Source organism: Cyanistes caeruleus, chromosome 8, assembly GCF_971803275.1.
Source record: "Cyanistes caeruleus chromosome 8, bCyaCae1.hap1.1, whole genome shotgun sequence".
Classification (NCBI taxonomy): Eukaryota; Metazoa; Chordata; class Aves; order Passeriformes; family Paridae; genus Cyanistes; species Cyanistes caeruleus.
In genome coordinates, this window is record NC_141708.1 from 37,643,943 (window position 1) to 37,669,390 (window position 25,448).

General features: G+C 41.4%; 1 protein-coding gene across 1 annotated transcript in view; it reads right to left on the reverse strand.

The window, feature by feature from the left end:
• PCDH15 (protocadherin related 15) overlaps nucleotides 1–19,752 on the reverse strand; it is a 532,955-nt gene extending 513,203 nt beyond the window's left edge. Inside the window, exon 1 of the mRNA XM_086900046.1 lies at nucleotides 19,722–19,752. The gene's annotated coding sequence lies outside the window, so the exon portion shown is untranslated. The remainder of the gene's footprint in view (nucleotides 1–19,721) is intronic.
• Nucleotides 19,753–25,448: the final 5,696 nt, after the last annotated feature.

The following is a 25,448-nucleotide window of genomic DNA, read 5'->3' on the forward strand; positions in this document are numbered from 1 at the left end:
TACTGCATGTCAATAATAACTGACATTCCATACATTTCCTTGGAATTCAACAGCAGGGACCACCTTGTGCAACAAAAGGCTTTCTGTTTTCTTCTGTTCTGTGTTTAAACAATTCTGCTAATTGGCTATGGGATTAAAATTAAAATTTTTCTTTCCCCATAATCATGGAAACCCATTTTTCCCAAAAACACTACCTATGGATGTAAACAACACTTGTTAAAACTTTTCTAGAAGATGAAAAGAACAGTAGAAGCCTAAAATGATGTGAAATATTAAAAAAAAAAAAAAAAAAAAAGAAAGGCAAATTAGCAGCTTGAAAGAAAGACTGAGATTTTAATTCAAAAGTACAAAAAAAAGGAGATTGTTATTTGTATCAATATAACCTGAAAGCCCAAGGAAATTCCCAACCATTTCTGAGAGTAACAAGCCACGACACTGCCATGGATATTTCCTTAATATCAGAGACCCATTATTTAAAACTGCTAAAATCTGTGTACAGAAAAAGATACAGTGGATACAGGAATCCTTGCCCATGCTTTTATATCCCACATAGAACTTTGCAGTTTCTCTGTAACTTTCAGAAGAACAGTAAAGGGAAGATACACAGCTTTATTTTGATACACAGCTGCTGTACAGCTACACATTCATAACCAGAATTAATTTTAACCAAGGGACCAGGACTTTCTTCAGAGAATTAAAGTGTCATCAAGTCAAGAAAACAAATCACTGTGGTCACAGAAAAAAGTAAATTTTACTATTGAAGTTTTTCCTCTCTTTTACTTTATGCCTCCAAAAAGTGAAAAAAAAGTAAAAAATTAATTTCTTTGATGCCACAGACTTTAGAATAATCATAAACATCTTGGGTGACTCCTTTTAATAACTCCATGCCAACTTCAAGCAACCACTTTGCAGCAGAACACCAGAATTTTCCAAACAGTTTTAAATCAGCGTTGATCAAATTAATGCTAAAAAAATAAAGTGACAACCCAAGCACACCAAACTCCTACTTGAGCCATGCAAAGCACCCCCACTTCCCCACAAGAAATATATTACATTGTATTATATTGTATTATGTTGCATTATACTGTATTATATTGTATTATGTTATGTTATATTATGTTATATTATGCTATATTATGCTATGTTATATTATATCATATTATATTATATCATATTATATCATATTATATATTATATTATATTATATTATATTATATTATATTATATTATATTATATTATATTATATTATATTATATTATATTATATTATATTATATTATATTATATTATATTATATTATATTATATTATATTATATTATATTATATTATATTATATTCCTGAGTGCAGACCACTACAGCCATTGACTTGGGGGTTCTCTGATTGTTGTAATTAGCCAAGTGTCCCCTGAGTGACCCCCAAATTACCCCCAGATCCACAATTAACCCCTGAATGACCCAGAAATGACCAGGAAGTGCCCCAAAGGCCCCCAGCTGACCCCAAACCAACCCCCAGACTCCTCTCCTGCCCTCCAAATCCTCCCCAGAACCCTCTCAAATCCACTCTACACCCTTTTTGTCTCCCCTATTCCCTCTAGCCCCTCCCCAGTCCCTCTTAAATTGGATTTAAGCTGTGTTTTCCCAGACCATGCTGGAGAGAAAAGTTTCTTCCCCTCGTTTATTCCAGACCTACAGGAAATTTCCTCATGTAGCTTTATTTCTCTGGCTCTGTTGTGCTTAAATCAGTGTTTAGAAGAGCCAGGAAGGATCTTACTGCAAGTGAAGCTATGCATGTATTGTAAACAGAGAAGCAGAAGCAGGGAAAAAATAATTGTGTTTTTTTTTTATTCCTCAATTCTACAAAGCAACAAGAAAGAACTGCTCCAGAGGTGTGGCAGATGTGAGTAACTCTTTCACCTACAAATAAAACATGTGATAAAACCTATTCCTAAACGTCTCAGATGTGCAAGAGCTCTGTAATTCACAGTAACCTGCTCAGTCTGATGAAGCACACACATGGAGAGAAGCACTGCTCTGAAACAGATCATCAATCAATTCCTTGAGAGATGGTCTATTAAAAAATCGTTTCTGATTTGATGACCTGAGCTACCAACTCACAAAATAAGGAAATTATCCACCTCAGAAAAGCACCTGAAAAATAGTGAATTAAAGGATATAATTTGCAGGTACTCCAGAAATGATTTCTGCTGCCAGCTCGTATCCAGTCGTGTTCAGAGTGAGCTGTGGTGACCTGAACCACACCCTCCTTCAGTGCTTATTAACAGTGCTCAGCTCCTCCTTTGCTCTGACCCTGCAGTTCAGACCTAGAAATCAGGAATCACAGGTGCTTTTCTTCACTTGCTCAGATTCCAAGGTTTCACTTTCTTGCTTGTGATGTGGTTCTCTGGGCTGCCTTTTTTCACAGGCACCTTTGCAGACTGGAGAGCTCAACTACAAAACTGCCCTAAAAAATAACTCAGGGGTGGCTGAGTTTCCTCATGTCCCCAAAAGTCAGTTCTCCACATGCTCCCAGTGGCCATCACATTGTCCCCCTGCCAAAAGACACGAGCAGGGATCAGGACCTGAAAGCAGCACATTTTAATGGATATTAAAACATTTCCTCTGAGTTTGGTTTTGCAATTCTTGCTGAGAAGTAAGTAAAGGAATAAAGCCAGGCTGCTTCTGAGCATGACATGGAACAGAACAAAACTGAAAAAAGACACTCATCTCATTTGACATATCAATTATGACAGATTCTAATCTGTACCCAGCAGAAACTCAGAGAGATTTGCTCTAAAATCCACTGGGACAGGAAATGGACAAATTGGCATTGGGAGTTTCTCAATGCCATAAATCCTGCTTTGAATCATGGTATTTATTTCTTAAGTGAAGCAATTAGCAAACAAAAAGAGAAGCAGTCATTTCAGGCCCACTGACTACTCTGCAGTTATTTCATGTTGGATTCTGTTGTCTATGCTTCTGATTCCACAGGGATATGTTGTCACTAGATCTATTAAACTTATAATCATGCACAGTGTGCAGAAGATCTTTATATGTTATTTATAATTGCCTAGATAAAATACTCCTCCTTCTCCAACATCGAGCCTCGACAAGATATTTATACCAGTAATTGTATTTGCAATGCATCTCACAGCAGTTACTGTTTTATCAGTGCTATTTTTAGGATAGACAGTTGGATGCTTGCTAAATACTCTCATTTTAAATTAATTTCTCCAAACGTTGCATTCTCCCAATGCAGCCCATATTCTCCTTTGCCAGAATAGGGCAATGTCTTCGATTTCTCAAAGCAAAGAGTATCTGTTTTTGTCCTGCTTACTGCAGCAGCTGTGAGGGGAATAACTAGAAGGTGCTTTATGCTTTGTCCATCTTTAAGTCTGGATGCAGACACAGTCCTGAACTTCCCCTAGCACAGACTCAAGCAAAAAACTGGTAAAAAACCCTAAAAGCCTTCTTTGCCACATCATTTCCCATCATACCCCTCCAGGGTTACTCATACTCTTAGAGAATATCTACATCATCACCCAGATTTTGCCTGCCTTTTATGCTTTCCTATTTTTTCAATGAAATCATGAAAATCCCTTCCCAAAATGAAATTTTCCTTCTGATCAGGAGGGGGGCATTTCTGAACCTGATGTCTCTCAATGTGTCACACTTTTTCAGTCACTTTTGGAAATGTCTTCAACAGACATTGACAGGGAAAAGAAAGTAGGGAAATTTTAAAATAGCAAAGGAAAAATGAACCAAAAATTCTTCTTGTGTTAAATTCATCATCTGCAGGGGAAAACAGCACTGCAGAAATGCTTTCTGTGCACGTGGCATCATCAATAGCAGCTACAGAGACTGTTTGAATGGGATATTGGGCAGGAATTGTTCCCTGGGAGGGTGGGCAGGCCCTGGCACAGGGTGCCCAGAGCAGCTGTGGCTGCCCCTGGATCCCTGGGACTGTCCAAGGGCCAGGTTGGACTTTGGGGCTTGGAGCAGCCTGGGATAGCAGAAGGTGTCCCTGCCTATGGCAGGTAGTGGCACTGGATGGGATTTAAGGTCTCTTTCAACCCAAACCATCCTAGAATTCAGTGACACAGAGTCCTGGTATTTTATACCAACCTGGTGGTCCTTTATCATACTGCAAATTCCTACAATGTGAGGATTTAGACTGATATGGTCTGTGCCAATATACACAAAAAGCTCTTATTTAAATGTCTGGGTTTGGGTTTTTGGGGTTTTTTTTGTTTTTCTTTTTTTGTTTTTTTTTTTCCCAGAAGCACAATCTTAGGGATAAATGCAGTGATTAGACTTGTCCATTTGAACTCCACCACTGTGACCTGGTGCAAGGTCCTTACAAGAGCAAGGTACAAACACAAATGGATGTTCCTGAGAGACTCCATTATTATTTGTTATTATGCATTCTCAGTTTGAAGGAGAGCATTGATAAAGAAACTGTTTTATTTTTAACCAGGAGTCTTTTGACAGAAAATTTCTGGGCTGTAACAGCTTTGAATGGAAACCTGTGACATTCCACAGAACAGATTCCAGCCCAAAATAGTGCATGCATAGGGAGGGCAAGGGCAAGGGCAAGGGCAAGGAGAAGATTCCCAGACTCACACAGATGAACTTTGGTAGCAATGAATCACTTTTCATGGTAATGCAAAAGCAGCTCCAAGTCACAGCAAGTCAAAGATTCACCAGGGTTGGAAGAGACCTCCAGGATCATTGAACCCAACCATTTCCCCAGCACCGCCAACCCTTAAACCATGTCCCCAGGGACCACCTCCTGATGCCTCTTGATCCCTTCCTGAAACAGTGACTCTGACACTGAACTGGGAAACTTGTTCCAGAGCCTGCCCTCAGGGATTTTTTTTTTCCTAGTTTCTAAGCAGAAGCTCGCCTGAAACAATTTAAGAACTATTTCCTCTCATCCTTTGGCTTGAGACATGGCAGAAGAGACTAACCCCCACCTCACTGTAAGCAATTTCAAAAGAAAATCCACAACAGATCTAGGAGCTGGTCAGGGGTAGAAACAGAAACTGAGTTGAAATAATTCAAGAGAAGCAGCTTATGCAGGCTTCTTCCATTAACCAAGTCTTTCTAAACACTCATAGGACCAAGGGTCTGGTAATACTAAAAGGATTTATGGATTTTTATGGATTACTCTGAAATGCCAGTAGCTCTGTTGTTTTGAAACCTTTTCCCTCCAATCCCTTTCAGTTCTTGTGTTGCAGTTCCTTGGGATGCTGAAAACAAGGTGGAAAGGCAATGACCTGAGCTGAAGTTCAGTTGCTGAAGTGCTCCTCTTAGTCCATCAGAAGTCCATCGAATTAAGAATAGGTTGGAGAGTTTGAAGGAGAAAAGAGGTGCAGGTTTTTCTGTTTCCTTTATGCCACTACTTTCCTAAGGATGTTTTACAGCTCTGAGTTGTTTTCAAGTTACCCAGATCTTTGTGCACCACAAATGGCAAACAAGTCCTTCAGAAAAGCAGTATTAAAGCAACCTCACACATGCACTGAGGCTTAATATAGACATTCCTCCTGCTGCAAGCACAGAGATGATGTGCATGTCATTAAAGGTACTTGCACAGGGTTCTCACCTCCTTCCTATTCTCCACTGAGTAACCCTTGCCTTGAAATACTGCCCCAGCCTTCCAGACACTGAACATTTCCAAAGATTTGCACTGAAAGTAAAAAAGTAAAAAAGAACTAAATGTGACACATCCAGAAATATTTATACACCCTCAATGCAAATAACCATTTCCTGATCTGAAATATCCCAGGAAACAAAAGATTCAGTGCTGGCTTTTGAAGAGTATTTTTAAAAAGTGAATGTCAGCTCTTCACTCTCTGAGCCTCAGGAATAACTTGTGGCTGGAGTGAGACTTTGTTTTTAATGTCACTAGAAAGGGAGACTTCCCTCCAGGCTGCAATCCGAGAAGCATTTCTGGGAAAGGATCCCCTCGAGGAGAGGCAAGGGGGCAGGAGGCTGCCAGGGGGGCCCTGCAGTCTCCCCACTCAGCTTTCTCCAGGTAGAGCCCTGGAGAGTCTTGTCTGTCCCCCAGAGCTGGCCCTGCCTAAGGCAGGAGGGGAAGAAGAGCCTTCCTCAGATTCCCTCCCAGCCATCCTCACTCCCACCCTGAGTCTGTTACCGCTCCAGCACTCATCCTACAAGCTGGAAAGATGACAAATCCTGGGCTGTGAAGGTCTTCCTTAAAACTGCTCTCTGCAGAGTCCCTGCAACTTCCAGCCTTAACAGGAGCTGAGGAATGTTTGTTGTACAGGAAGAGCAAATGAAAGACCCAAATGATGATTGAAGCAATGCTGACAATATTTACAAATCAGGAGAGGAGAATATGCAGTAGTGGCTTGTGCAGTGCCTGTGGCCAATTTTCCTTTGCACTGAAGACACATGGCTTTGTCAGCAGCAATGAAATTGGATCTTGTTTACCAGTGTGAGCTGATCATAGCACTTTATTATCATAGCAAACAAAGATAAATCCCAACATCCTGGAGTGCAGCCGGGGCTTTGAGGCAAAATGACAACCGTGTTCTTTTAGTCACAACATTACAGCATAATTAAAAGTACAGATTTCATAATGAAGAACTTCCATATGATAAATCTCTTAGAAAAAAATATTCTCAAACACTTGCAACAAGCACAAACCACATGTTTTATTACAGCACCTCAAACCTAATGAACAATTATATTTTTAATTTTCTGATCTCCACGCATTGGCACAAAACCTCAGGAATTTGGCATGGCTGTTATTTAAGATTTGAAATTCTTTTTCGTATCACGTTTGCTCCTTTTAGATTTAGGAACAACAAAATGAGCACAGAGTTGCCAGGCTAGACTATTGCATTTGGAAGAACTGAGATCAGCATTTTTAAAAGCCATCTTCAACTGTAAAAATGAATATATTAAAGACACAACAGATCTACATGGACACAGACACCATTTATTTATAACTCTTTTTGGTAAAAAATATGCAAAGAAAGCTTATACATGAATTTTTCTGGCCGCATTTCTCTGCAGCAAGGGATAAGTGACACAGATTAGAACACCTGGGCATTATCTATCAAACTTCTATTTACATACTAACATTTTTGGTTTTATAGAATCTTTAAGAGGTTTTTTTATATCCTGTGTATAAATTCATTTTATTTGCAACAACGCACTCTAATAAAACACTTCTGTTAGAAAACAGGGATTTACTCCTATTTATTGTACCAAAATTGCATTTGCTTCTTTCAAAAATACCCATCTTATGTCATGGTGTGAGCTAAACTGTGTTTTAGTGAAACTTACATGTTTATTTTTATTTGAATCTGAGCTAATTTCATAAAATATTAAAGGAATATTGAATTATATATTTATGGTAAACAAATCCTTAAAGCAGGACCAACTGTGATGAAACCCAGACACACCCACTGATTTTCCCCAAGTGTAGCTTAGCAAAGCACATTAAACAGAAGTCCTCTAGACTGAGGGCTGATCAATAAGATCTGTTCTTACCCCTGTAAAGCCAGGGGGAAAATGCCAGCACAGGACACAGAGCAGGAATTTCAGTGTGTAGAACACCCACAGCAGAGTCCAAGGCTGAAGGGAGGCGAGAGAAGATGCAGTCACTGATGAAAAACTGCAGCATCAGGAATTTTTAAAGTGTTAAAAGGGAATTTTAACCAAGTGCTTTTCACACAGGTTTGCTTCACAGCCCTGGTCAGGCAGAGAGGATCAGCTGCTGTTCAATAGTCAAGAAATACAGAAGTCTAACAGGAGCTCGCTATTTATGAGCAGCCTTTAAATGAAATAACATAGCCGGAGGCTGCTGTTCAGCACAAGCTTTCAAGCATAGGACAAGATGAATGCTCATCTTGCTCAGTTCAGAAAAGTCCTAAATTTAATAGTGAATACAAGTAATGCTCAAACTGCTCAAATTTTCCTTCAGCTGTGGCACCATCAGAATCTTTGGTATATCCATTTAACCTTTGTTAAATAGCACCCAATTTACAACTCTCATAAAATATTAGATTAAATCCAAAAAGTGTTTAGACAGAAAAGGAAAAAAGGGAGAACTAAAAGCCACAATCTCCTTTACTGTGAACATCCAGCATCTGCACAGTGCCCTGGAGAGAAAGAAGCTCTAAGGTAGGGCAGAAAGGACCAAAAGGGGTGAAAATTGGAACATTACCTCACACAAATAATGAGCAACACAACTGATAACACCAGAATCTCTCTCATTTTTTGGTGTCTTTACACTTCATTCTTTTCATCCTCTTTCAACTACTCTGTACTTGTTACTAAAGCAACATATTCACCTTGACACTCAAATTCTATCTTAAGGTTGGAAATACCATTCGGCTGAGCAGTCCCAGGGAAAGGAGGCAGAGAAATATTCCTCTGAAGGCTCAATGCATTCCTCAGACCAGTCACTGGAAAGCCATAAAGCCCTAAGTCTGGGAATTTTCCTCTTTCTTCCTCAGCCAAGAATTCAAAAACATTTCCCGCATTTTAAATGCTATCAGGACCTGACTGCTTTGCACATAGGAATATAAATGGGGTGGTTAATGTTCATCCTGTGCTCCAGTGAGAGAGGGAATATGGAATATGCAGCAGGCAGGTAAAAGCTGGCTCTGAGTCATCCTGTGACCCCAAAACAGCACCAATGATCAGCAGGGCTCCACGACCATGAGGAGAGAATTCCCCACTCTGCAGTTTCACAGCTCAGGGGCACTGCCACACCACCAGCTTTTGGTTTGCTGGAGGGCAAAGAGAAACTGGGACCTTCCCTAGATCCACATGACCTCCCCAACCTGTGTGACCCATGGATGAGTAAGATTTAGATGGATTTTAACTGTTCCAGGCTCCCATATTAAGTAGTCTGTTTTGAACAGTTTTCCCCAGTTACCCACAGGAGTGAGGACAAATTACAATCATGCTCTCAGCTCAACAGGAACTCTGCTGACAAAACTTCTATTTCAAAGGACAAGGAAAGATAACTTGACCCAGATAATCAAGTTAAATTGATCCCAGAAAGGCCCACTGTGCCATAGCTCTCCAACTTAGAATAAGACAAAGATTCTGTGATAATTACACTCGCCACAACTATTAATAACATCTGAGGGAGAGTGAGCAGATTTATGAGCTCTCCTCATGTAAGAAACCATGAATGTCACACACATTTATATGAGATAGAGTACATTTCAGACAGGTCTCAAATTTCCCGTTGGGGTTCTGCTACTTTTCGACACTCCCTACCCTTGTGCTTGTAACTAGGCAGGAATTTCAGCTTTTGACTCCAACACTGGCATTATAAGACTCAAACCTTATTGCAATGATCAAAATTGCTCCCATTTGCATCACTTCTACCCATGATCTTTTTCCTCATATCACTTCAGATAGAGTTTTTTACATTTCTGAGTGTCACACATCCTTCTGTGCAGAATAAATAAATCCCTGCTCTCTGCCCTTCCCCTGCAAAGGCATCCTCTACCCTTGTATTTCAGTCACCCGTGGCCTTCACCTGGGCTACATCTCAGTAAAGCAGGAAAATGTACTTTCCTCACAGCATTTCTGTAAATGCATCTTCCCATTATTTCAAGACTAGAAAGGGGTTTTTTTGACGGAAAGACATTTCTCTTTAATTACCAAATTCTTTTATGCTGGGAAGTCCTATAAAACTTCACATCCTACAGCACTCAGTGCTGAGTGTTTTTCAAACTCTACATTTGTTGTCCCTCAGTTATTAAGAGCTCTTCTGTCTCATCTTTTGGTATCTCCCAGGACAAAAAGGATACCAATGTACAAGCTGAGGAATCAGCCAGTGAAGATAATTGATGGAAACTTGAATTATGAGAGCATTTTGTTTCCTCTCTCTCTTTCAAACCAGACTTATTTGACATATGCTGGTGGACAGGACTGACACTGAAACAAACCTGTGATGACACCACCCTCCCACCCCTCACAGTCACAAATTGCCCCTGTGTTATACATTGACACGTCCTGATCAATGTTCATTCTGATCTAAACCTCTCAGCCATTTTTCAGCCTAATCTAAATCTTTCAGTGAACTGAGAGCAGAATTTCATACCTGATGTGCTCAGCTTTGCTGCCAGGTCCCTCCTACTTAGACTTGCATACAAATTTAGCCTTCCTCCTCAGAGTCAAACAAACACACACAAGGCAAAATATTCTAAGCCTGGCTCCTCTTCATTCTCTCTCACAACTCCCAAAGCCTTCTAGCAAAGTGTTGGTGAAGCCCCACTGCACCTTTTAGGGCTGGGTTTATCCCTTGGGGAGTGCAGGACATAGACACAGCTCCAGGACTGCACTCTTCTTTGAACTCTGACATCAAAATACTAAATCCATCTCCACAGACCCAAATCTCCCTGAAAACAGCTGCCATTTCACCCCTCAGAATCAATAAGGTTGGTAAAGACCTTATTGATCATCCAGTGCAACCTCTGAGCCAGGAGCTGATGCTCTGGGTTGGCCAAAGATGGTTCTCAGGACTTAGAAAACTTTATTTCATATACTCAGTGAGAACGAGCAAAGCCCATTCAAATCTAACCTTAAATCCCATTTTCATTCCCATGCCTACTGGATGGAATCATGATCAATGTAACCACACATGCAGGATTTAATGGTAAGGTGTTCTGGTGTACAAAAAGAATAAGAGAGACTGAGTTAAAAAAAAAACAACTTTCCTGTGCTCTGCAGGGAACCCAGGCCCCTTTTGGTTTGGGGAATGCAACATCCAACTCTTACACCCAGAATTAAGGAGTAGATAAAATTCTGTATGTATGAACTCAATACCTAAAAAAATGATGGCACTTTTGGACGAATACCCATTTCTTTGTTGTTAAATGGCTTTTCAATACAACCTGTCTCTGTATTAACTGATATGGGAATAAAAGCCCTAAAATCCCATTGACTCTCCAATCATTAAACAAAGCCCCCCAAACAGCCCAGGAAGATGTACATGATTTTTAATTATCTAATACATGTATATATCCTAAATATAGACAGATAATCTATTTTTATGCCTCATCCTAAACCTCTTGTAATAACTGCACTCCAGCTCAGGTAATTTAATTTCATATTCTTTCAAGAACACACTACTGCAGTCCTATTTAAAAGATAATAATTCTTTTGAAGAATTTGTTAGAGAGGCCGATGGAGTTCAGAGGAATTCTTTGCCCAAGTGGGATTTCTTAGGAAGTTTTTAGAAAGCAAATCAATAAGCGTTTACAGATTGCAAATCTGATCACACTCCTGGCAGTCCCCAGAGAAAGCTGTGGAATTGTCATTTCAGTGAGGGGATCTTGGCAAAATTACTTCTCTGTCCTGGAAAATTGCTAAAGGACAAGGGACAGCAGGCTGGAGCAAAGGCACTCACAATCAATAGAACAATACTTGGGTTATTTATCCTGGCAGGTTTTTACCCTGGTTCTGATCTCTCATAAAAAAGGGTAAAACTTCCTTTATGCTTCAATATTTCATAGAATCATCTGAACACGGATGGATTTGGGGAGGGTCTAAGGAGAGGATATTGATACACATGATATGATCAGAAGAGCTTTGCTTGTAGTTCATTAAATCAAATCTCACTTTAGAGATCCAATATTCTCTGAATTGTCTTGGATTTACTTTTTCTCCCCCTCTCCACCAGAGGAGAGAACCCCCAGTCTCTGCCTTACTTCTCCTGAAACACTGGCTCAAGTGTTTCACTAGGAATTCCAGAATTCCAAAATGGTCTAGGTGGGAAGGAACCTTAAAATCCATTCAGTTCCATGGGCAGGGACACTTTCCACTATCCCAGGCTGCTCCAAACCCCACCCAGCCTGGCTTTGGACACTTCCAGGAATCCAAGGGCAACCACAGCTTCTCTGGGCACCCTGTGCTGGTGCTTTGTGACATTGAAAGCAGTTCTTGATAGTTCTGTGTATGAATAATGTGGGAGGATAAAGGTACTTTACAGAAGAACAAATCTGTAGGTCACTGCCACGAGAATCCTCTTCTGGAAATTTTTGGGGAAGCAATCAAAGAATCATTATCTGCTGTCTTCTCTATGGACACAGGAATGTCTGAAAGATGTCACCTGTGGTACCATTCTCAGGTGGCTAAGGACTCAGACTCCATTTGACAGGACAGCAGTAACAGAAAGTAGAGCAAGCAACTGCTGCTCCAGCAGCTTCACCTTGGAATGCCAACAGGCAGGAACAGCCACAAGTGGAGAAATCCAGAATTACCCTTGGTAATTACCCCTGGCACTGGCTAGAGGGTCGATGCCCACTGCCATCTACAACTGTCCCCAGTCAATCTGCAAAACACCATTTTTGGTAATATCAAGCTTGCCAACATCTTGCAATTGAATTTTTCATCCAAAAAATGATGGTAGCTGAAAATATGCTTCACCAGGCATGCAAGCAAATCAGGAATGCAGATAAAAAGAGCTGTGGTCATGCTGGATTTACCAAAGTAAATGCACATCTCTGTGTGCCTTCCTCACCTTAATGGGGGAGGATACAGGAGATAAGAACTGATTTTCTCTAGTCCCATTTCTGTTGGACTGCATGGAAAACTAAAGAATTGTGCATTTTAGTGACCCAGGGAGAAGCTGACAGACATTTTTACTTTACACCAGCATGTTACTGACTCAGAACAAAAGAAATTCAAACAAAAACCCCCATAATTTCCATATCTGACTTCAGTAGGTGAGACTATTTTCAATGAGGGGATAGAAGCCATTTTAAAACCTTTCTTTCCTCCTTTTTTTTTTTTTTCTTTCATTTGCCTTGAACAACACCCAGTCTCTCCTTTTATTCCTACTATGTGAGCATATTTCACATAGTTGATGAACAAACTCCAAGAACTGAACTCATAGCTCCAGGGCTGACTTGCTTTAAGCCTGGCCTCTCCTGTACATGTAGAGGACATTCAAGAATGTCTGAAGCATTCCTGAAGAGCAATGCAACCTCCTACTTCTTTCATGTACAAATCTCCCACGGAGAAATCTGTGCAATCAAGAATCTCTCCCAGAAATGTCCCCTAGGACGAGAACCTTGCCTACACTCACAGGAAAAGCTCTCAGGAAAACTGCTACTACTTCATGACAACCTCATTGTAATTGAAATGAGCCACTTCATGAAAATGGAAATTACAATTTCATTATGACAATGAAACTAAACATAAGGATATTTTCTTTTCAATCCAATCTTGTACGAAGAGGAATGAAAAATACTTTTTTGGTCTCAGGTTAGCATTTTGTTTCATACAGTTTATTTCAAACAGTTTCTACGCTGAACAGCACCCTAGGAATTGGCTGACATGAGAAAAACAAACTCAGAGGTAAGAGTGCATAAAGAGCTCTGGTTACTCAGAATTTGCTTCACAGAACTTTTTATCTCACCATCTAAAATAACAACAGAAATAAAATAATTATATATTATCAACTGTTTGGCCAAACTACAGCAAGAACCCCAGTCAAGCTGTAATCAAGTTAACAGGAAGCACAGTGACTGGAAAAACTTAGGGAATGAGGAGAAATAAGTGGAGATGAATGAGCCAATGTGATTGCAGACAGATGCACGTTACCTTATGTGGAATAAATTCAGTTTATCATCACATGCGTGTTTTACTTTTCACAAATAGACTTCCTGAGACACCTTTGCACAGGTGAGTGAAGGACTCTGCTCTCAGGTAGAGTTCCACCAGCATGGAGCCACAATTCTTGACAAAGGGCCTGTTCAGGAATACTTTTTAAGTTCCTCCAAAATTCACTCTCAGAACTCAGGTGAGTTAGGCAACAACTGCCCGAGACACTGGCAGCCTGCAGTGCTCTCTGGGGAGATCAGCCTTACAAATCCAACAGTTCAGGTGGCACAAAACTTGGCTTATCCCAGCTCAGGTGTTTATTTCCTAATGGAGGGCTCCTGGAGCCTCCCAAGGGCAGCCTCTGCAGACACACACCTGAAGGAACTGGAGTCACTGAACAACATCCTTCCTCTGTGGAATTATTAGCTAGGAGGCTAATAAGAGGCTACAGGAAGGGGAAAGTGATCACTAGTTCCTGGAAGACCTGATCACCAAAAGCTGAATTTGGGAACTATTGAGAAAGTATGGCCACTGTGAAATCCAGTTCCTTCCACAGCTCACTGAGACAAGCCCCCTTTGTGCAATGTCCATCAGGGAAACAGCCACTCTCCATATTTCAGAAAAGTTTTCCCTATTCTCACTAAATTACCATAAAAATTTTACCACAAGACTGAGGCATATTTTTCTCCCCTAGACCTTAAGAAAGCTTATCATATGCTCATAATAAGTCAACTGCTAGAAAACATCTGTTAGGTTAGGAGGTAAAATAGTGATAAAAAAGCCCTAAGGATGACTTTGAAAGATATTTTCCCGAGGAAATTATGGAAATCCTCCTGATCTGAAGAGAAATGGAAATTAGCAAAACTCCATATTTCTGACAGCCCCAAAATCTCCTGTTGCTTTGTAAAACCCACTCTAAACTCAAGGCAGTCCTCCTCTGTGCTGCTCTTTATTTAATCTCTCAGCCCACCTTCACAATCGCCTTTAAAGTTTGGCTGGGAGAGGCCAGTTTTGAGGCACGCTGAGATTTGCAGGAGTTGAATGGAAGGCACCAACCTGGAGCTGTGTGTCCCCATGTTCAGCATAAATGCCTCTGAAGCTACAGAGCCAATAAAAATGGAGTTAATTATAGCAGTTTTACCATGAATATATAGGTTATGCACCTCAGAAGAACTCAATAACCATTTTAATGGGGGTCATCACTATTCAGAGAGACATTGGAGAGAATGCTCTACTGGCTTAATTTTTTAAATAAAAAGGTTTCAGCAATTTGCAAAGCTGATTTTTATGTTTTCTATAGAACAATGTGTCTTTGCTACCGTGAAACACAGGGGACAACAGAAAACCACAGGCAGGAGGAGGAAAGCTCCTGCCATTACCTCCAAGTTCCTGCTGTGCACTGGGCATTTAAGCTGAAATGGCCTCTTTTCCCAAAGAGAATTTATTAGAATTAATCAATAGGCAGCTAGGGATCAAATCTTCAAAACCAGGCAGCACCCAGCAGCTCTCATCATGGCCTGAATGTCCACTTCAGTGGATGTTCATGCAACCAGAACAATTTTGGGACTGGAGATTGACCCCTTTCACAGACAAAAGACAAAATGTTTTGTATAAGCATAATTTTTGTTCTCCTCCTACCATTATACTCTGGAGAAAGAGCATTCATGGTTCTTGGGTACTAAAAATAGGTTAATGAAATTTCAAACAGATGAAATTCCTTGCCTGGTGTTGTTTCACATCCCCAGCGGTTGTGAGGGCCCATATTTTACAATCAGAATTGCAAGAGACATTTTTTCATTGAGAGGCTCATCTATTCTCATTCTCAAAGCACAGGCTTTGAAGAGACATGGAAATTTGGGAGATAGGTTTCCCAATCTCATAAAAATCTGACTGTGACAAGCCCCACATTTCAAAAAGCCCCAAACACAAGACACCAACTCAGCGCCCTGGAACTGCGCAGGTGCGCAGGAAAGTCATCACAAAGCTCCGCTAAAATATCCAAATATCAAGACTATTCTGGAATGATGATGCACACAGCAGTAGAGGGGCAGGGTGACAGAAGGAGGGGACAAAGGGCAGAAAGGGTCTGAGAAGGGAGATGGCACAGATTGTTCACAATGGCCAAAATTTAAGAGGCTCAGATTGAGCTGTAAACTGAGAATATGTAATTATAAGGATAATAACAAACAACAAACCTCCGAGTCTCTCAGAAACATAAAATAACACAGAGATAATCAATAAGGGAAAGCCCGTAAGTAATGAATTTAACCCACAGGTGGTATTTTAGCAGCATACAGTAAAAAAGACATAATCCACAACCTAAGCAAAATGGGCCAAAAATTATGGGAGAAAGCCCTCTGGAGCTGGCTGGGAGAGCTGGGGCTGTTCAGCCTGGAGAAGAGAAGGGTGTGTAGAGACCTCACAGCTCCTTCCAGGGCCTGAAGGGGCTGCAGGAGAGGGATGCTGCAACAGGAACTGGAGGGGCAGGACACAGGGAATGGCTTCCCAGTGCCAGAGGGCAGGGATGGATGGGATATTGGGAAGGAATTGTTCCCTGGGAGGGTGGGCAGGCCCTGGCACAGGGTGCCCAGAGCAGCTGTGGCTGCCCCTGGATCCCTGGAAGTGCCAGGTTGGACGAGGCTTGGAGCAGCCTGGGATGGTGGAAGGTGTGGGATTGGATGATCTTTAAGGTCCTTCCAACGCAAACCATCCTGGGATCCTTTGAAAACCTCTCACATATTTTAAAATAAAAACTTAATTAAATGATTTACAACAAAAATTAAAAATTCTGATTTTTTTTTTTTTTTGTCCAGTGGGAAACTATGAATGCTTTTTTCAGTATGTTTGGCACAAAGATCTCTTGGGAAGCTGGAAAAGGTTTAAGCTTCTGAAATGTATCTGCTTCCAACAGTAGTTTATGTCCAATTTGCTTTCTATACTCTACTGATTTATTTAAAACTTAGTAATAAAAAATGGCACTGGGGAGGCTCAAATTTGCAGTGTTCAGCAGTTACCTGGTCAAAAGTGCTCGGTCTGAATGTTAAATTAGAACCACCAATTAATGTTTATTAAAACAATCCCTGAGTTGTAAAACATTCCCTACTTAGGGGAAAGGCAACAAAGTCCTACTGGTTTTTTAATTATCACATATTGCTGTAATTGGGGACACACTCCAGCAGCTCCATGGACCCAGGGTCACCAGCTGGAATTTGGGAACAATTCCTTAATGTGGGAAGGAAGGGGTTTGGACAGCAGGTTACAGAACAGGGGACCAGAACTGTGATTTTGAGAGGAAATATTATCCTGGTTTCTTCCCAGACATGCCTCCACATCCAAACCCGATGTTTGACACTTCTTCATTGCTCCACAAAGGACTTATGCTTTGAAAGGAGGGAAAACGGAGTGATTTGAGTCCTCTAGAAGGTATTCAGTTCCACTGTTCCAGAAAAAGAAATGTTTGGTGCTAATGTTCCATTGAATACCAAGAATCCTCCCTGACACATTACTCCACTTATTTCATGGCTATTTTGATTCAAGTACTAAAAGCTCTGCAAAAGTGGAAAAAAAAAAAAAAAAAGTCAAAATTTAAACCCTGTAAAAGTAATTTTGCAGCTCCTATCTTGAGGGAAGGACAAAAATTCAAAAATTGGATATTCAATAATTGAAGCAACAGCAGCTCACAAGGTTACAGAGCAGAGCTTTTGACAGGCATTTCATGGAATTGCTCCACCAGGAACAAGGAGGATTGGTTAAGTTCCCAATGCATTTTTAGAGATGGAAATTGAGCTATCCATTCCAGGTCATTACTCATGGAAGACAAGGAAACTTCCATCTCCTCTTGTAGGTGGTTACTAAAGAACTCTCTCTTCCTCCTGGGAACACACTCCTTCTATTATTCCCCCCTCTCAAGTTTAATTCTTCATAAGTGAAAAATAAACCTGGTTATCAACATTCATTTCTGGCCTACCTAGTGCATCTTTGCAATATTAATTTATCTCATTTGCACAAGCAGGAAATCCAATTTCCATGGGTTTGAGATCTGCTCCCTCTACCCTCTGCCTAACAGAATCCCAGAACTGTTTGTTTGTGGGGGTGCTTGTTATTAGAATGTCTCACGTAAAAAGGGGAGAAACATCCAAAACACCTTCCTGCTACAGTTTTGCTCTGAAGTCACCCTGGCAGCAGGCAGCATTTAACACATCTGAATGTCATCACTGTACTTTGCCATAGAAAATGGAATAAAGATGAGCAGGAACACTGTGTTCTGAGGTGTGGATCTCCAGCTTTCACCCCTGCCCAAAGGACAACTTGGTAATGTCAATGCAAATCCTACACTGTACCCCAAAATATTTTAACCTATGTTGCAGAGCCACTGAAGGACTACATAAAAGAGAAGGCTTCTCCCACTCTGTTCTGGTGAGGCAAAGCTGAGTAATCCACAAAAGAGTAGCTCCTTTCCCTTCCTGGGAAGATTTAGGCTGGATTTTAGGGAAAGGTTCTTCCCTCATAGGTCACTGGGGGCTGAACAGGCTCCCCAGGGAATGGGCATGGCCAGAGCTCCAGGATGACACTCTCAGACACAGCACTGAGGTTTAGGTCATCCTGTGAGGAGAAAGGCATTAAACTTGATGATCTTGATATCCCATTCAACTTGGGATATTCTGATTCCAAGAATCTCAGCAGGGAAATAGTGGGGGTGACTCACAGCAGTCACCAACAAGACAGCTCAGGTACAAAGGTCTATCTCTTGTAGGAGAAGTCAAAGTTTGGAGAAAACAAAAACCCAGCATGACACAGCTATTATAGAGCTGCTCAATTAATGTCTTGTCATTAAAATAATATCTATGCCACAGTAGACAAGGTGGAATTAAGAATAACAGACATATCCTTGGAAAAATGGCCTGTCAAGAAGGGAACGGAATATTTTGAAGAGTTTTATGAATAAAACATGTGTATGATGCTAACCATGCAAACTACAAGGTAATACAGCCCTTAAGTAGGATAACCCAGAGTTTTTCCAGTATCTTATAATGCCCTGGTGCTCCTACATCTGTTGTTTAAAGAATTCATGGCTTCCTGACCCCCTTGGAAATCCCAGTCTGCTTCTTATTTTTTCTTTAGTCATGTCAGTTTACTCCCCAGAACAACACCCCAAACCAAAGGATCTCAAATGCATCCATACAAAATACTTTCTCCTTTTTGTTTAAAAAACTGATGTTCTTGATGGACTGTGAACGTTGTGTCTTTGTTTAAATTAATTACAATTCAGTTCAACCAAAACTAATCATGTAAGCACATCTATCTAGGCATCCAGCCTCCAAAATGCATGGATACAAATTTAAAATTTGAAAACTAAAGCTATCCCAGAGCATTGCAACCTTGCTTCTGCATGTCACATTGATTAAATAGAAAAAAAAAAAAAAAAAAAAAAAAAAGTAAGTCTTGTTTGCTTTTGCATTGAAACTTTCTAAAGAAACCAATCAGGTAAGTAATAATAATAAGTTTAATAGAGCAACTAAAAATCCCCTCCCAAATCAAAAGGCAAGACATGGAAACAGCCAAGGATTTGAAGGCCAAATACAGCATTCCCTAGAAAAATTGGGTTTTGGCAGGAAGTTTCTCTTGGGAGAAAGGGCAAAGCCAATTCTCAATGCAACAGAATCATTTTCATTACTTATTAGAGAACATATAGGACTGTTTGGAAATGTCACCTATCCCAAGTTTGGATTGTGAATACCTTTCGAAACCCTTGGATACCAGAAGAAATCTGGCACAGTTGTAGGATGTCATTTCATCTCCACTGCCTACTCACTGAAAAATTAATGTGCCCATTACCACCTTTGATGATTATAATGATGTCATTTACTTGGTTTAAAGTGGATGTCAGAATATACCTTGTCTTGATGACAGCATTAAAGAAATAAAATAAAATTCACTCCATGGCAAAAAAAGTGATTAAAATTGCTATGAAATTCCCATTACTGCTGGACTTCTGACAAAAATCATGACCTTGGCAATCAGCACACTGAAGGAAGTATTAACAGGACCACTGGTAAAAGGAAATCAACTCTAAAGACAACAAGAAATCATCAAGAACTGGAGACTGGATTATACTCACATATTAGCCTCATGGCAGTAGCACATGACTTGACCTGGACTTGCTAAGAACCAGGCTTTAAATGAGTTTGTCAGGGCTCATCTCATATCTGGGATTCTGCTGGTGACACATTTGCTTTTGGAGGTTGTTCAGTGTGTTCCAGGCCTGCTGCCAAGCCTCAGAGCTAAAGGGCATGGCCTGGGCACAGCATTCTCTCCTCTCTGACCCTGGCTGTTACTCTTCTCCACAGAAAATAATCTTGGTTTGGTTTTTGTCCCAATGTAAAAATGAAAATTCAACATTTCTGAAGCTGCCTCTAAAGAAACAAAACACATTAAATACATGCAGATTCCACAGCAGTGACTGACCTGTCTCCACAACAAAAATAGGTGTCATTTTTAATATTTTTTTCCTGTCCCTATTTTCCCTACTCTTACTATAATACCTTCCTCTAAAAACCAATGTAATCCTTCAAGTTCCTGATTTTAAGATAAATTGATTGTACACAGAAAAGGTCACTTATTTCAGTAAAATGCAAACTCTGGACCTGTTTCCTCACAGAGCATAGCCTGGGAGAGCAAAGCACTGAAAATTCCCACGGCAGGAACTCCCTCCCCAAAGTTTTGTGTATTTCTGACAGTCCTTGTACCTCTCCTTGCCATGGGTTACAGACAGAAGGAAAAACAGAGAACCAGAGACAGTCAGTTACTGCAAAACCTCTTTGAGCTCTCAGCTATAATGCAAATATTGAATAGGAAAGTGCTTTCTTGGCCTGAATCTGCCTTTACAATTTAAAGCTCTACACAGCAACACAGATACCACGACAAAGCAACAATTCCAGTTTAAACACAAAAGCAACAATCCCCAAAACAGCTCTGAGAAGCTGTCTTACCTGTTGCTGTAAACTTATTATCTAAGTACATATACCCAGGCATCCATCCTCAAAAATGATTGGATATAAATTCCAAATTTGAAAACTTAGGCTGTTCCAGCCAGGAGAGCACTGCAGTCTTGAAGGTAACATTTGATAAATGGAAAGAAAAAATGCCGTGCTTGCTTTTGCATTGAAATTTTCTAAAGAAACTTATTAGGTGGTAATAATAATAATTATAATAATAACAATAATAAAGCAAACAAAACCTACGCAAAAACTAAAGCCAAGATATGAAAACAATCAAGGATTTGAAGGCTACAAATACAGTATTCCCCAGAAAAATAGAACTTTGACAGTTAAATTTGTGGTTGAGCTGGAGACCGAGTGTATTTTGTCTAATCTTAGTTCAAGCACATGCTAAGGTTAGGAAGCACAGACTGAGTAATACCAACATCAACACTAATTATCAGCAGCACTATTATTAGCAGCTCTAATTATCTCCACATGTATAATTTTAAAATATTTTGTGTCCATCTGCTGAGAAGTTGAGTTGATAACTCAGGCCCACTTGTCAGACTTCCACACCCAACTTGTCTCCAACGCTTGGGAAGAAGTGCAATGGACACCAATTGGCCTGCAGGGAAGCAGTTAATCATTTAATCTTTAGATGCTTAAAACACACAGGCTTTTCTGCCTGCTTTCTGTAGTGACAGGATTGGAGTGAATGGCTCCAGAGAGAAGGTTTAGGTTTGGTATTAGGAAGGAATTGTTCCCTGGGAGGGTGGGCAGGCCCTGGCACAGGGTGCCCAGAGCAGCTGTGGCTGCCCCTGGATCCCTGGAAGTGTCCAAGGCCAGGTTGGACATTGGGCTTGGAGCAGCCTGGGATAGTGGAAGGTGTCCCTGCCCATGGCAGGGGGTGGGACAGGATGGGCTTTAAGATCCCTTCCAACCCAAACCATTCTGGGATTCCAGATCCCATCCTAGAGACAGGCACATTTCCATGACTCCCAGATTGCTCCCATCTTCAATGCTCTCAAGAAGGCCAAAGCTGTCTCAAACTCTGCAGGGAATCCAGTAAATTTTTCATCCCAGCTAGGGACTCTGGTCTCTGTGCTCTGGGCCTGGTGCAGTCCTAAACCTTTACAAGTAAGGTGGTGCTTGGTCAAAGGTTGGACTAGATGACATTGGAGGTCTTTTCCAACCTCAGTGGTTCTATGATTGTGAGCAACAGGAAATTCCAGAGCGAAATCAAAAAACCCCTGAAGTGACTCAAGATGCTTGAAGTGTGAGTGACTGCAGTGCTTGCATGCTGGAGGTGCCCCCCTCTGCCAGGTTTGGGGTGTGGTGGTGGCAAACAGGTCTGCAGAGAGCCTGGGACTCAGGCTGTGTCTGAGCCCAAGCTGCTCAGCAGCAAACAAAGCTCATGTGATGCACACTGTCCTTTTGCCCTTTATTTTCTCCCCAAACTGAAGGGCCAAAGATATTCAGGTTGATGCTCTCAAAGTCAGGGGTTTGTCTAAGATCTGGGAACACAAACTTTCCATGGATAAATGAGGAGCCATTAGATGTTCAGTCCTCATCCAGTCAGACACAGCCTCTTGGAAAAGCCTTGAAGGCTTCTCAAACCAACAGCCACTTCCAAGAGGTTATTGCTGCACTGACACAGAACCCTGTACACGGGTATTCTTATCCAGAACTGCATTTAATGGATAATTGTTCTCTGGAGAGCACTAAGACAATGTCTGCCAGTACAATTACTTCTCAATAAATGCTCATTTTTTCATATTCCAGCTCCACACTGGCTGACCTGGACATTCAGAGCCTTCATTGATGCACATGTAAAGTGTTTGATACATGCCTTGTTAAAGGACTTCTCCCGCAGGAAACATCTCCTCTCTTCTCAGCAAGATGCCAAGAGAGCCCCAAGGACAAAACAGGATTTACACCATTATTGCACAGAGTGAGAAGAGCTATTTCTTCTGTTGACATTCTGCTTGCAACGAAATAGAGAAAAAAATCTTCCTGCTTAAGGGACTTCCTTTAAGCTGGAATTTAAACCATCTGATACTTCAAGAGAGATCTGAGGTACACAAATAAAGCCCACTCTTCTTTTAAAAATGAAGTATATTGAATATATGGGGGCTGAGACTGGATGGTGTTTAAGGTTCCTTCCAATTCAAATCATTCCAGGAATTTTTTTCTAGTTTATTTTCTGAGGTAAACGGAGTTAGTAACAGAGTGTGTCATCTCAGTGTGAAAATGCAAAACTGGTCTAAGAATATGTTCTGGGACAGAGATCTCAATCAGGAGACCTTTCCTCTAAGACCTTCACCAGCAGGCTTTTTATCAGTCAGCCCTGGAGAGAAAGAACTGTACTTAATAAAAAACATTTGAAATTTCTCTCTTTTCTTCCACATAAAATGACAAGTTCAAATTTCACATTTTGTCAAGAACAGATATTAGACCCACAAGAAACAGAGAAGCCCCCAGAAACCAAACCAATGCACAAGGCTCTTATGTCGTGTCTGAAAGATCATATAAAGCTATCAGAAAGATTATTTCATCCACCAGTAAAGAGGTTTAACCTTTAAGGTATAAGCAATACTGGGTTTTGTCTGCAATGTCAAAAAACATCATCCTGAATCTAAAAGCTCAAATGAGATTAATGACATTTTCTAAATCAGTGACTTCCCTGTTGTTCAGGAGAGTCAATCTGCCTGTGTAAGCCCCAGGTGCCATTCGGGTGTGTGCCAAACCGCCAACCCCAGCCTGACATTTGGGATTTACCCCTGGAAGGTGGGAGCACTCCTGCCCACTCTCATGGCTCAAGTGAACATTCCTGAAGGCAAATTCTACCTCAGTCAAACCAGTTCCCATGAACTGCAGCCAACAGGCAAAAATAATAATCTGAAATTTTCATCAACAGAGCTCAATCCTCAGGTTACCTCATTCTATTTAAGCCTGCACTCCCATAGAGATATTGCAGGGTCATGTCCATCCCAAACATGCTCTCATTTCTGACAGGGAACCTGCTAAAAGTAATAAAAATGCATTTGCTGCTGAGATGGGGAACGGGCATTATGGGATATTGGGCATACTCCTGTTCAGACAGATCCCATGGCAACACTCAGCACAGACCCAGCAGTTAAAAAGGCCATACCAGAGCAGGCTGGAGGGCTCATGGAATACCCTGAGCTGGAAGGGACTCACAGGGATCACTGATCCAGCCCCTGGCCCTGCCCAGACCCCCCAGCAATCCCAGCCTGGGCATCCCTGGCAGCGCTGTCCAAACGCTCCTGGAGCTCTGGCAGCCTCAGGCTGTGCCCATTCCCTGGGGAGCCTGGGCAGTGCCAGCACCCTCTGGGGGAAGGACCTGTCCCTGATCTCCAGCCTGAGCCTGGCCTGGCACAGCTCCAGCCCTTCCCTGGGTCCTGTCCTGTCAAAGACAGCAGGGAGCAGAGCTGCCTCTTGGGAAGAGCTGCAGACCATGTTCAGCTCTGCCCTCAGGCTCCTCAGGCTCCAGCAGAAAAAGCAAAGCAACCTCAGCCCTCCCAGAATCAGGTAGGCTAGTTCTTCACCTCAAATCATATCAAAAGCACAAGCCAAGGCAGTGGAAGAAGGAAAGAAAAAACCCCACACATCCTCGAACCTTTCTCCCGGTCCACCATTTCCAGACCAGGTCTTTATCAAGCCATGTTCAGTTCACCTGCTTGGTAACTTGCAGTGGGCTTCTGCTCTAAACACACATCTGCTCTCCCCTTTAGTGTGTGTGAACTTCCCTGGAATTGTCTTAATGGGGTGAAAACTCCCCTGTCCTGTTTGCATAGAGCCCTGGCTCCTCAAGCTTCAGCTGAGGTCCTTAAAGCTGCAGTGAACAACTGATTCCTCTTTACACAGCACATTTTTAATGTATTGGTTAATCTTGACATTTTCATGGAACCACCTATTGCAAATTCAAACCCCTGCTCCCAAATGGCAACAATCAGATCAGAGATGAAGTCAAAATTACTTCTCTCTTGTGCATCTTTTGCCAATTACACTGAATATCACTTGGCATTTTAACAGCATTCTCTCTCACAAGGTCCTCTGCAGATCTTGTCAGCTCTCACCTTCAGAACCCCCAAAGCAACTTAGTGGCATCACTAAATATCCTCATGTAGCCACAATAGGCCTGTTTTCAGGATATACTGAACAACAGAGATCCTGATGTGCTACTCACTCCAGTGGTGAGCTCCTTCCCTCATGAGCACTGATCCCAGGCTTTTAACCTCCATTTCCTACTTTCTAATCCATTGTTTATCCATAGAAGGATTTCTTTGCTAAAGCTCCCCCTAACTTCTTTAAAACACACTGATGAGCATCTAAGGCCAAAAACTCTTGATAGAGAATCCTTCTCCAAAATCCCACCATTGTCTGTTGCCTAAAAAGCCACTTCAACCAAGAGGATTCACTCAAAGGCAGTGGCTTGAATGGGTGCAAACAGTCCAGATGTCTGACATTAGTAAAGCTGGACAAGGTATCACTGTGCTCTGAAACAGCAACAAAATTAGTGCCCTCGAGTCTCTGACAGTCTCTCAGCGTGAGATTTTTGTACAAAAAATCCTCCTTTTACCTTCTATCAGATGTGGTTATTGTTTTCTGAAGAAGTTCGCCAGTTCACAGAATCTTTTTGATCGCGCCTGCGAGACCCCACATCCAGCTGGAAGCTGGCAGGTCCGGAATCCCAGAAACACAGAACTGACACTGCACTAGCCAAGGGCAGGCTGGTGCTGAGGGATTGCTTTTGGAAAAAAGTATTTATTAATAGTGACACCAACAGTCTGAATCAGAAAAAAATGCCATAGAAGACAACCTACAGCCTTTCAAGGTCTATA